The 11,823-nt window shown below is 43.7% G+C and overlaps 1 pseudogene; it reads left to right on the plus strand.

Annotated features, from left to right (window-relative positions):
* Positions 1 to 9,780: 9,780 nt before the first annotated feature.
* Positions 9,781 to 11,294, plus strand: LOC147460398 (uncharacterized; annotated as a pseudogene).
* Positions 11,295 to 11,823: the final 529 nt, after the last annotated feature.

Genomic DNA, 11,823 nt, shown 5'->3' on the forward strand with positions numbered 1-11,823 from the left:
TAGCTTTCACACCCGGACTCGGATACATGTGATCCAGGAGTCTACCTTGGGGTTTTGGCACGCTTCGGACGCGCTCGTCATATCAGAATTTTAAAATTCTGAATGCTGTATTTTCTGCAGCAGCAGTTGTTTATTGTGTGTCAAGGATTCCACACATGGTTTGCTCTCAGATGTGAGAGTGATATTTGCTGCAAGTTTCCTCACAGGTGGGAGGATACGATGTATGCCTTTTGTGGTTTGATGCTCAGGGAGACTAATGTGATTGCATTTTGAGCTCGGCAATGTATGCCTCGAGCATGTTTTTTGGCAGTCACAGGTAGAGCAGATATTTGTGTACTAGATTTGCACGTGTTTGCAATGATGTATGCAAAGTGTGGAGATTGGTGCATGCATTTGGAGTGCGGTTTGATGCGCTTTGGTTGCTCATGGTTTTGAGCGTACAGTCAGTTTGGTTATTGGTTTTGTGGCCGTTTTACTGACGAAACTCTGGCGAAATTTTCCCAGGAGTTTTATGCGTATCATTTATGCGATCTAGGTAGAGATTGCGGGTTGCACTCAGCATTTGCGTGCGGTGTTCTCTGCAGGTGGGAGATTTGTGCATGTGTATGCATCGATATTGCACAGTGTGGGCTTGGTGATTAGCTCACAGATGTATGCTCTATGACGGCGTGTGTGCAGGTGATCTTCAGACCGAACAAGTCATAACTTCTTGGAGAAGTTTTGGGCTAATTCTTTATGCGCTACGGTTGGTAGTGTGGGGCTGAATTACGGACTGTTTTTGGCCATGCAAGAGGGCTGAGAATTTTGTAATTTTGGGCTGAATTTCAGGGCTGATTCGGTGAAGATTATGCACAAGGTTATGGTCGTCATGAATGCGTCTTGTAAGTAGTGCGTTTGATTGCAGTGTGATACTAGAGCAGGCGAGGCTTGTATTGACATTGCGGGAGCTCTATTTTGGAGTGTGTCTCACAGGTTTTACATTGTGTTTCTGGCCATATTTGTAGAAAATTTCCAGGTGTTGTTGGTGAGGTGGTTTTGCTTTCTAGTTTGCTACATTGTGCTCATGGCAGAAACAGGTGATCGCTCAGATTATGATCCCTCCGAAATGTGCATGTTTGATGGGTCAGACTTTGCAGCATGGAGAGAGTGTATGCTTGATGCATTGACACAGCGAGGGTTGCATCGACCATTGAGTGGTGATGCAGGTAGACCTTTAAACATGTCTGACGATCAGTGGCAGGAGCTAGAGGAGATGGCACTATCTACGCTCTCTTTGCACCTTGCAGAATCTGTATATGCTCTTGTTATGTATGAGACTACTTCGAGAGCACTTTGGCGCAGATTACATGATATGTATGATAGATCTGAGTCATCACGGACTCGTGTGAGACATGTACATTCACGAGCACGCCGACAGGTGACATGTTAGTATTGTGGTCATTCTGGACACGTTAGATGGCGCTGTTTTCGTCGTATCCGACATCATAGCAAACACGGTAGTCTCAGAGATGTATGTAGTGATGCCATGGACTCAGTTGCTTTGACAGTTGAGGCAGATGTAGTGTTGAAGTATACTAGTGACGGGGATGTCACTTTTACCTCGAGCTATGCACGAGATGCTATACATGTGGATAGTGCACTCCCTTCGCAGTGGTTGCTAGACGCAGATGCTATGTTTCATGTCACGCCGCATCGTGAATGGTTTTGTAGCTATTCTAGCGGGATGCTTGGCAATGTACGTTTGACCGATGGATCGGTGTATGCGATAGCAGGTGCAGGAGATGTGAGACTGTCATTACCGAGTGGTACATCTTACTTGTTACGACATATGTGCTATGTACCAGATTTGACAGTGAGTTTGATCTCGATTGGTCAGCTTAGAGATTGTGGATGTCAGATTTCGCTACGAGAGCGAGATTTTGTGATGCATTTGGGTTCGCTAGTGATTGCGAGAGGTGCCAGGAGTGGTATAGGTTACCCATTGCATGTGGATCACGGGAGAGACGGTGTTGTCTCTGTGATCATGCAGCCAGGTAGAGAGCGAGAGAGTAGGCGAGTCTCTTTTGCTCATGGGTTGAAGGGTACTTTGCATGGAGTGCAGAGTAGTGAGCTCGTTGTGCACACAGTTGGGGCACGACTTGAGCAGTCACACAGAGAGGTGACAAAGTCAGACATGCATGCTTTGCTAGTGACTGAGCAAAGCAGAGAGTCAGTTGTGCGAGATACTTCTATGCAGGATAGACAGGTAGAGCGGTCTTGCTCTAGTGAGTCACGACAGGAGGACGTTGTGCAAGAGTCTATGCATACGGATTTAGAGCATGAGAGCTCTAGTGAGCCACAGCAGATTGAGTGGTCATGTTTGCAGTGGATGATTGCAGAGGAGACTGAGATGTCAGCGATTATGTAGTCATTCCTTTCTATGCTCGACAATGAGCATGCGGATATAGTTGTGCAGGATATGTCTTCCAGCAGACATCTAGAGCAGCTGGTTTGCTCTGAGGTTGCACGACAGGTTGATGCGTCTTTTGTGGACAGTCAGGAGATGCATGTGGCTGACACGCCTTGTCAGTCAGAGATGCCTATTGCCAGGGATATATATGTTGATGCATGCTCCGTAGAGCTAGCAGGGCCCGCTAGCATTGCATCGACATTCGGTGGTCTCATGTATGAGAGGTTTGATGCGTTTTTTGTGGACAGTCAGGAGATGCATGTGGCTAACACGCCTTGTCAGTCAGAGATGCCTATTGCCAGGGATATATATGTTGATGCATGCTCCGTAGAGCTAGCAGGGCCCGCTAGCATTGCATCGGCATTCGGTGGTCTCATGTATGAGATGCTGATCTTGAGACCGGATATCGCAGCTGTAGTGGGAGCATTTGCAGTTGGGGTTGTCAGTCGTTTGTTGACTGATGATGGCATAGTGCACGAGGGAGATATGCAGGTATTGCGTACATACTTGCAGTACGTGTGCGGTACGTCTGGTGGTGTATGGACTTACACGGGAGCAGGACAGCCGGATGCACACGATCACAGCCAGCCAGTGGGCATCGGTTGAGAGTGGTTTTCTCTCGCCTTTTGTAGTCTTTAGACTAGGTTCTCTTGCTTAAAGGCACAATCGCCTTTAAGTGGGAGGTTGTTGGGGTATAGGCGTCTGTGCCTTGCCCGGCCGCCCAGAGTCTGGGCGCCCACTGACTTGTATACCTTATACATAGCATAAGTGTATAGGGGGCTGCTCACTCATTGAGTCTCCCCACCCACATTGTGTGTGTGTCTCCTTCTCTCTCTCTCACTTTCCGTCTGTGGTGCTCCCCGATCCCCTTCAGCTTGTAGCCCCAGCTCATCAATTACAACGTTTATCTGAAAAGTAGGAGTTATAACATTCTCGATTCATCAAAATAATAACTGTTTTTACAATAAAAGCTCCGAAAAATGATATTCAAGTTATCCGAGTTAGCTTGCTGCTAACAAGTACATCATGTACATCTGCATCATAAATAGAATGATCTGTAACATTTTTGAAATCCCCATAGGCTTTACATTTGCCTCCTTGGAATTTACATTCGAACTTCCACCACTGGAAAGAGGAAACAAAGTGTCATAAATGTCCTTTGAGCTTACATTACTGTCTCTAGTACATGACAACAAGGGCTGAACAGAATCTTCCACGAACACTACATCCCGTGAAACCAAAATACACTTTGTTTGCGGATGATACAACCTGTAACCTTTGCTTTCAACACTATAACCAACAAAAATACATTTGACAGCCTTATCATCCAATTTTCTAGCGCTGTGTTTGTGGCACCAAAGCATATGCCAAACAACCAAAAACAGGCATGTGCTCAATAGAAGGCTTTCTATCATGCCATGCTTCATATGGTGTAAATAGACTACAAAGCTTTCGTAGGACACTTGTTAAGTACATAAGTGGCACACATGATGGCCTCAAGCCAAAAAGAATGCGGCAAAGCTTGACTTTTAACCATACATCGTGCCATTTTCGTAAGTGACTTGTTTTTCCTCTTAGCAACACCATTTTGCTAAGGCGTATAAGGCACTGTATATTGGTGTTTTATCCCATGACTAGCCAGAAATGCATTAAATTCATGAGACATATACTCCCCCCCTCGATCGGAAGGGAGGGTGCCCATAGTATATTTTGAGACATTTTCAGCCATAGCCAAAAATTGTTTGAAGCAGATAAAAACATCGTACTTCGCTTCAAGCGAAAATACCTATGCATGCCTGGAGTAATCATCGATGAAAGTCACAAAGTAAAGGTAATTGCCCAAGGACCGAGTTTGCATGGGCCCATAAACATCACTATGCACAAGCTGCAACCTACATGTTGCCCTAACTGAACCATCCTTTGGAAACCTTGAACGTTGCATCTTACCCAAAATACAGCCTTCACAAACATGTTTGCCAGGTGCTTCAAGAGGCGGCAAAGAAGCAACCATATCATATTTCTGCAAACGCAGCAAACTGGCAAAATTCAAATGATCAAAACGTGCATGCCAAAATTTTGCATCTGAAATAGCCCTTGAATCTACAACTGCATTTGCAAAATTTTGTCCACACTTGTCATACAAAGTGAGCTTATATAGCCCACGGCACAAAAGGCAAGATGCAACAATTTCATCACCAAAATTGAGATCATGAACTGTACATCTATCATCCACAAATTTGACTACAAATCCAACTCTAGCAAGTGCAGATACAGACAAAAGATCCTTCTTGATCCCAGGTACATAAAGTACATCAACAAGTGTGAAAGAACTACCATTTGTAGCAATAAGCACAATCTTTCCAACTCCCTGAACCGGATATGAGGCATTGTTGGCACAAGTGACTGAATTCCCATGAGGGACAGACTCGAGAGAGGTGAACAATTCACGATGTGAGGTAATGTGCTTTGTGGCACCACTGTCGAAATACCACACATGTGAATCTGCAGCACTAACATGCATGCATCTTGGACAACAAGATTGTAAGTGCACTCTGCACTAAAAGCCCATTCTACATCAAGATCAGCATCACAGTCTCCTTTCACAAAAGGCTCAACAATGGCTGCATTTGTAGTGGAACCAACATTTGCAATGGAACCACCCTCTTTCTTCTTAGCCTCTTTGGCCTTCAACTTAGGACACTGCTTGATCAAGTGATCATAGCTTTACAATAATGGCAACACATCTTCTTCTTGCCCTTATCATCAGAATTTCCAGACGAATTGCTGCTACCAGAAGCATTAGGAACATGTGATTTTCCACTCGCAAAAGAACCATAAGAAGTGGCTGCATTGTTGTTACCACCCTTTCTTTGAGAAGCAATAAAAGCCTGTTCAACTGCACCCAGTCTAGTCCTGTTTTTATGCAAAGTGACTCTTGCAACAGCATTGTGCATAATGCATCAAACTTGACAACTTCAGGATTTCCTTGGGTCATAAGTCTCCAAATACGAGCAAAAGTCTGGTAAGAATCTGGTAAGGCATCAAGAACACTCTGCACAAGGGAACTGTCTGAAATGACTTCACCTACAAAAATAACTTGCTCATTGATATCCTTGACACTAGTCATGCATAATCTTCGACTCCAACTCTTTACGTAGTAATGCAATTTTTGCCTCATTGTGGCTTGCATAAAGACTAGGCAGAATATCCCAAGCCTGTTTTTCACTTTTTGCTAAACGAATGTGAGGAGTAATGGTGCGCTTCACAGACAACACAATCAATGCATGAGCCTGTGCATCCTTTACATCCCAACGAGCTTGTTCTACCGTAGACAAAACAACTCTAATAGCAGTAATCCTTGCAGCAAGACCTGCGCCATCCTGAACATCGCCGATTATGAGCCCAAATCAGAAATCTGAGCAGATTAAGCTCTACGAGCTTATCCAAAAATTTGTCGACCTGCAAATGCTCGCCAAAGCTCACTGAAATCGGAGATAATGAGCAGGTGTGTGCTGGAGCTGCTGGCGACTAAGCCCAGGAGGACGCAACCTACTTTGATACCAAATGTTGGAATTAGGGTTGCAGGAAAAGACACACAGCTTGGAGAAGATGAAGGAAGCTCAAGGCACACAACAAAGAGTGTATTACTTAGTGTGCAATGAAAAGATTGATAGCCCTAGAGTGATGGCCTTATATACAATGCACGGGGGGGAAAACCTCCTAAAGAGGGAAAAAATGCCCCGACGGTCCTAGTGTGTTCACACTCATCACTACCACATGTATATGGTAAGAATTCCTAGATGAAGGCCAATACTTTGTCAGTAGAACCAAAGGTGTCATCATAGGTGAGAAAAGAGATACTCTTTCCTTCCTCTTTGAACTTCTTGAGCTTTTAGGACCTTCGCCATGCACGGTAATATTTGCGATGTCCTCTCCTCTTGTATTCTCTAGGAGAATAGCTATTGCTTTCATCGAAAGAAGAGGAAGGTGAAGAAGAAGGAGAAGAGGGTGACATCTTTCTTGCCTTTTTCTTGCTTTGTTTCTCCTCTTTCCTTTCAGAGTGACGAGGAGAAGGACTATGGGTTGATTGTTTCCTCTTGGGAGGAGTTGGTTACCATCTAAACCGCCGTTGTCGTGGAGCCACATTTTCAGAGGAACTTAGGGATTCGATTCTTTCTCATTCTTTGGATTAATCCTCTCTTACGGAAGAGATTCTTCTTTTGGGAGTCTCATCAAGAGGCCTCCTAAGCTCTCTCTCCTCTTGGAGAAGAAGGGAAATTCCATAAGCACGAAGTTGTTGGGTAACTTTAGCTTGCAAAGCGGGTCCCATAGCTTGATGCAACCTAGTAACAAGATAATTAACAAACATGGGGGTATCATCATTAGCACCTTCATGTGCAAAATCAAAGTTATCAATTTTCATTCTACTCTCTTGGTATTGTCAGCCATGCTAATTAAACTTATGTAGAGAATTACTTTGTGCTTTGGTACCCGCAAAAACCTTGGTCGCTACTCTTCTTTACCTTTGAAATTTAGTTCTCGAGTAGCCACACCCATGGTTTAGACAATGTTGATTGCAAAGACTAGTGGAGAGGGTCTAACATTGCTCGGTTGATTATGGTTCCTGTTGAGCTTGCTCGTAGCTCAATAATGGTTAAGCCAAAGGCAAGCCCCGAGAGACTTCATTATTAAGACTATAGTTCCCAATGGTGTACCTCAAACTAATTCCTTCTCAACCAAGATAATAGATCCTTGTCCCACTTACCCATTGTAGTGAACATGTCCAACCTTTCATGCACAACTTAAGGACCTCTCTTCTTAAGCAAGAAAAGAGAAACGAACAGCTCCGATACAAATGTAATGGAAATGTCCTATGAACTTTGAGAATAGCGGAATTAAGAGAATTAGAGAGCATTTTTGTGAGACTACGTTGAGAACATAGAGGGTGAACTTAATTAGAGGTAGCAACATAACCATTATACTTAATTAACTTGGCATGAACAATACTTTTGCAAGAGACAGAATTAGAGAACATGACAACAGTTGAGGACCGGATTTATGTGGAGCCGGTCCCTCCTCCAATAGGCTTTTGTATTATTGATTCTCCCATCAAGAGAGACTTGGCACAATACAATCTTTGTGTTCCTTGTGACCTAGGTGATGCAATGAAGATGGAAAGCTTCATGAATCACAAGCATAACATAACCTTTGTAAAAGCATTAACCATCCCCGGCCGTAGTCCCAAGGCTTCAAACACCTTCAAAGGTGGAGAGAGCTAGAGGGGAATGAGGGTAGGGAAGAGGAAGAAGAAACATTCATAGGAGAAAGAAATAGTTCCTCACTTATCTCACTCTTCTTGCTTAGCATAACATAATAGCATAGTAATGAAGATGAAGAAGATGGCGAGCTTAAGCATTGAAGCATGGTTCTTGGTTGGATTTTCAGTCCATACCCAAGAGTGTTGATGTAGGCTCCAACTTCTCAACAAGCTTGGAGAAGGAGATGGAGCTCTTGCACTTTGCACTTCACACAATGAGAGTGTGTATGTGCATGTGTGGGAGAGTATACCCCCCAAGCTAGCCCCCTCCTTGCTTTGGTTGACCCCTCTTCTAGCTCATGGTGGAAGCTTCATTGGACCCCTTCAAGCCTAGCCAATTACATGCAGAGTACATATTAAGCAAGCATGCTAGCCTTGGGACAAGTGTCCCCCTTTCCCCTTTGGGAGAGAGGACTTGATAAATGCATACACAATTAATTAAATAATCTAAATTATCATTGGACCCCTTGAGAGGCCAACCAATAGGCTTTAGACACCTTATGAGGCGATATGGAAAGGAACTTGACATGTGTCCTTGTTGCCTCCTTGGACTAGGCTTGCCTTGTGTGAGGGTGTGTGTGTTCTCTCTCTTGCCCCTACTTGTAGGGCTCGCCCCCTCCTTGTAGGGATCCTTGTTGACTTTTGAAACACCTTAAGCTCTTCATGATTGGAAAAGATTCCCACCTCAAGCTCAATTCTATCAAGCTTGGAGAAGGTTCCCACATCAAGCTCAACCCTAACCCCTCAAGCACGACAAGCACCTCAAGCACCTTAGTCATCAAGCAAACGACAAGCACCTCAAGCACCTTAGTCAGCAAGCACGACAAGCACCTCAAGCTTGGGCCAAGTTCCCACCTCAAGCACATCCCTAGCTTTCCTAAGGTCAAATGACTTTTTAACACTAACCTTTGGAGGTCTTTAATGAAGCTAACCCTAAGGTCTTTAAGCTCCATTAGGTAGCATTTCTCTTTGACAAACCATGTCTCATTTGGACCCTTTTACCTTGGCCCTTGTTAGTAGCGGCTAACACAGTCTACACCGATTATGTATCAAGCGGGAGATATGCTATGGATGTGCACAATATTTCCTATCCACATTTGCATAAGGTTTTGGGCTCATTGTGAGTTCCAAGTTGTATATACTAGCTAGGAGACTCAAACTTAAACCCATAGTAGAAGGGATTGTGATGCAATCCTTTATAAGGAAGCCTTTATAAGGGAGTGTGGTGCAAGCCTTTATAAGGAAGCCTTTATGCAAGGATGCTTGATTCTTGAGTAGTCATTCTTGAGGATCCATTTTTGAGAGACATCTCTCTCTTGAGTGTTCACTTTATGGATGGCCTAGCCATGAGCTTAATGCCCATGCTTAATGTGCCCTATTGTTTGCTTGTGTGTGGATGGGTTTAATGAACTCTAGAACCATTTACCTTGTGTGTGTAGCTTTTGATGAAGTGCCTTGATTGGCATGTGGTGATTGAAGAGGCCAAAATCAATGCAATTAGTGTGTGCTTGTCATGAGTGTGCTTTGGGATTCTATTCTATGGTAAGTTGGACTTTGGTGGGCTTAATGTGTGTAGGTGATGCTTGATTGATGATGTGATTAGAGTTAGTGATTCATGGCTAATTTCTATTGCATTGGATAAGCATTCTCTTGAATCCTCTCATTCGATATATCCGATGCTCATGCTTCCATGCACTAGTCGGGTTGCTGATCCTAGGATTGATAATTTTGTTGGTCTTGGGTTGATTAAGCTATGCTACGATTGCCCCCAACAACCCTATGTTGAGATAGATCCATAAGCACATGTCTATATCCTAACCCTTGTTCTTGTTTTTTCTCCCACATTAAATGATTAGCTTAAGATGAGAAGATCATTTGAGTTGGTTAGATATTAGATTTTATGACATCAATTGTAAAATATCACAATTAGAAGAGTGAACTTGTTGGAGAAGGTCCTTACTAAGGATGAATGCTCACTTGTGCTACATTCATTAGGCAAGGAGAAGTCCCCAGGATGGGACGAATTGATGATTGGGTTCTTCAAGGAGTTATGGTTATGGGGGGGTCCGAAGCCCTTGTTGAAGGAGAGATGAATTCAAGAATAAAAAAGGGTGTCATTAACCTATTCCTAGGTAGGTTTGTTTCTCCCAAACAAAGCATTGGTGACCCATCACATTGATGACGGTAGCATATAAAATTATCACCAAAGCAGTGGCCTTAGGCTCTCTCCCCTCGTTGATAAAGCCATATTCACCCCTCACTAGCATGGATATATCAAGGGAAGGTCAATATATGAAAACATTCTGGTAGCAATGGTTGGCATTGAGTATGCAAACTTCACCAATCAAGAGTGTATCCTTTTGCAACTTCACCTGACAAAGCATATGAACAAGTTTCCTGGTCCATAGAAGATGTCATTGTTTGGTTCAAGCCCTGTACAATTTTCTATCCATCGGAAATGCCTCTTATAGGCATGCACATACACTTTGAGTTTGCATGAAATAACTCTATGTATAGAGTAGACATTTTCAATTAAAAAAAAACAATAGTGTTGCTTTTAATCCCTCTCTCTCTCTCTCTCTCTCTCTCTCTCTCGTCAACTCTTTTTCTGCTCCTTCACGCCATGGCATCTCCTCGATGGCACCTGCCATAGCCGCCATCTCCTAGCACCGGTATCAGAGCCACGGCCATCTCCCTCTTGCTCAGAAAGCTCTTCTTCTTCAGCGAACCCATCCCTTAAGAACCCTCAATTGCAAAATTGCCACACACCCACATGCTACAAAGACCTATCATGAAGCCTTCCCGCCTCCCTCTGCTGCTACGGAAACATGGGTCATTTTTTCCACGTACCGGAGACAATCACATGCAGACACAGAAAAAGGCCATGGATTATGAAGCACTCGTCACCTTGAGTTGGTTGACTACTTGCTATTATGTTTTCTCCATATCGGCTGGTTTTCTCATATGCCAAATCCACATGGTTTCATTGTGCTGATGCAAAACCATGTTCATCCTGCCCCGTCGGTAATTGTGGATACGTACTTCTGGATGAGAATATGGTGACAATGCAACAATCATGGGTGATGCTTCTCTGCCTTGGTACACTTATGTTGATGGCCAAAGAGAGACGCTTTTCACACATATTTCCAAGTGATAGAACATTTTGGTTAGTGGGGAGTGCGGCGTTCTGAAATGGATGTCAAGTGATGTGCATGCTGGGACGTATAGATTGGAGAAGTGAGCCATTGAAGGGGCTTGAGGCAGAGCTACGAGCTGGTGGTGGCCTTGTTTCAGTCCATCTCTGCTCGTACCGATGGAATGAATGATGTTAACCTCTGTAGCTTCTCGACTCCCACTTTGTTTGTTGTTGTTGTTGCCATGTACGTTTCCTCGTATCCAGTTCATATTATCAAGCACCCAACAAGAAAGTGCAAGGGAAATATATTGGTGATAGAAATATGGAAACTCAGAAGACAGGAGTCCTTTTTTATTTGTGGCTACTTTTGCAAACTTGAACTTCATCGATGACAAAGAAAAAATAGTAGTCAAGAATTTTTTCTTTGTTCAATGTAGTCTCCAGCCAAACAGGGTTTCCCTCTTGCCTCGCTATGATTTCTGATCCCCTTATTACCATGTTGAATGCAAGTGCTACAAGAGGAGAGATTCAAGGGTTGTCCTTACTAGGTAACAAACAACTCCTGGCTAAGCTCTTCGCGCATGACTCCTTGCTCTTCTTAAAAGCTATCTCTCAAATGCTCGGAAAGGCTCTAGAGATTGTTCAAACGTTTTCCACAGCCTCCCGTTTGAAATGTAATGTTGAGAAAAATTCGCTTTCAGAATTGACTTGTCCCATCTTAATGGTCTAGTGAGATAGTCTCAAAAGGTAAGGTCTTCCGCCACCTAGGCCCCCCGCTAGGGGTTAATATCACTCACAAGCAAATATTCTTGAGGGTTTTGGACAAAGTGAGGAGCAAGATGCGAAGGTGGGAGCATGTGCTCCTGTCCTTCTTGAGCAGCGTGAAGGTGATTGATTCATTCATGATCCCATAGATGTCTT

Source organism: Adiantum capillus-veneris, chromosome 4 (genome assembly GCF_014529385.1).
Source record: "Adiantum capillus-veneris isolate H3 chromosome 4, ASM1452938v2, whole genome shotgun sequence".
In the NCBI taxonomy this organism is placed as follows: domain Eukaryota; kingdom Viridiplantae; phylum Streptophyta; class Polypodiopsida; order Polypodiales; family Pteridaceae; genus Adiantum; species Adiantum capillus-veneris.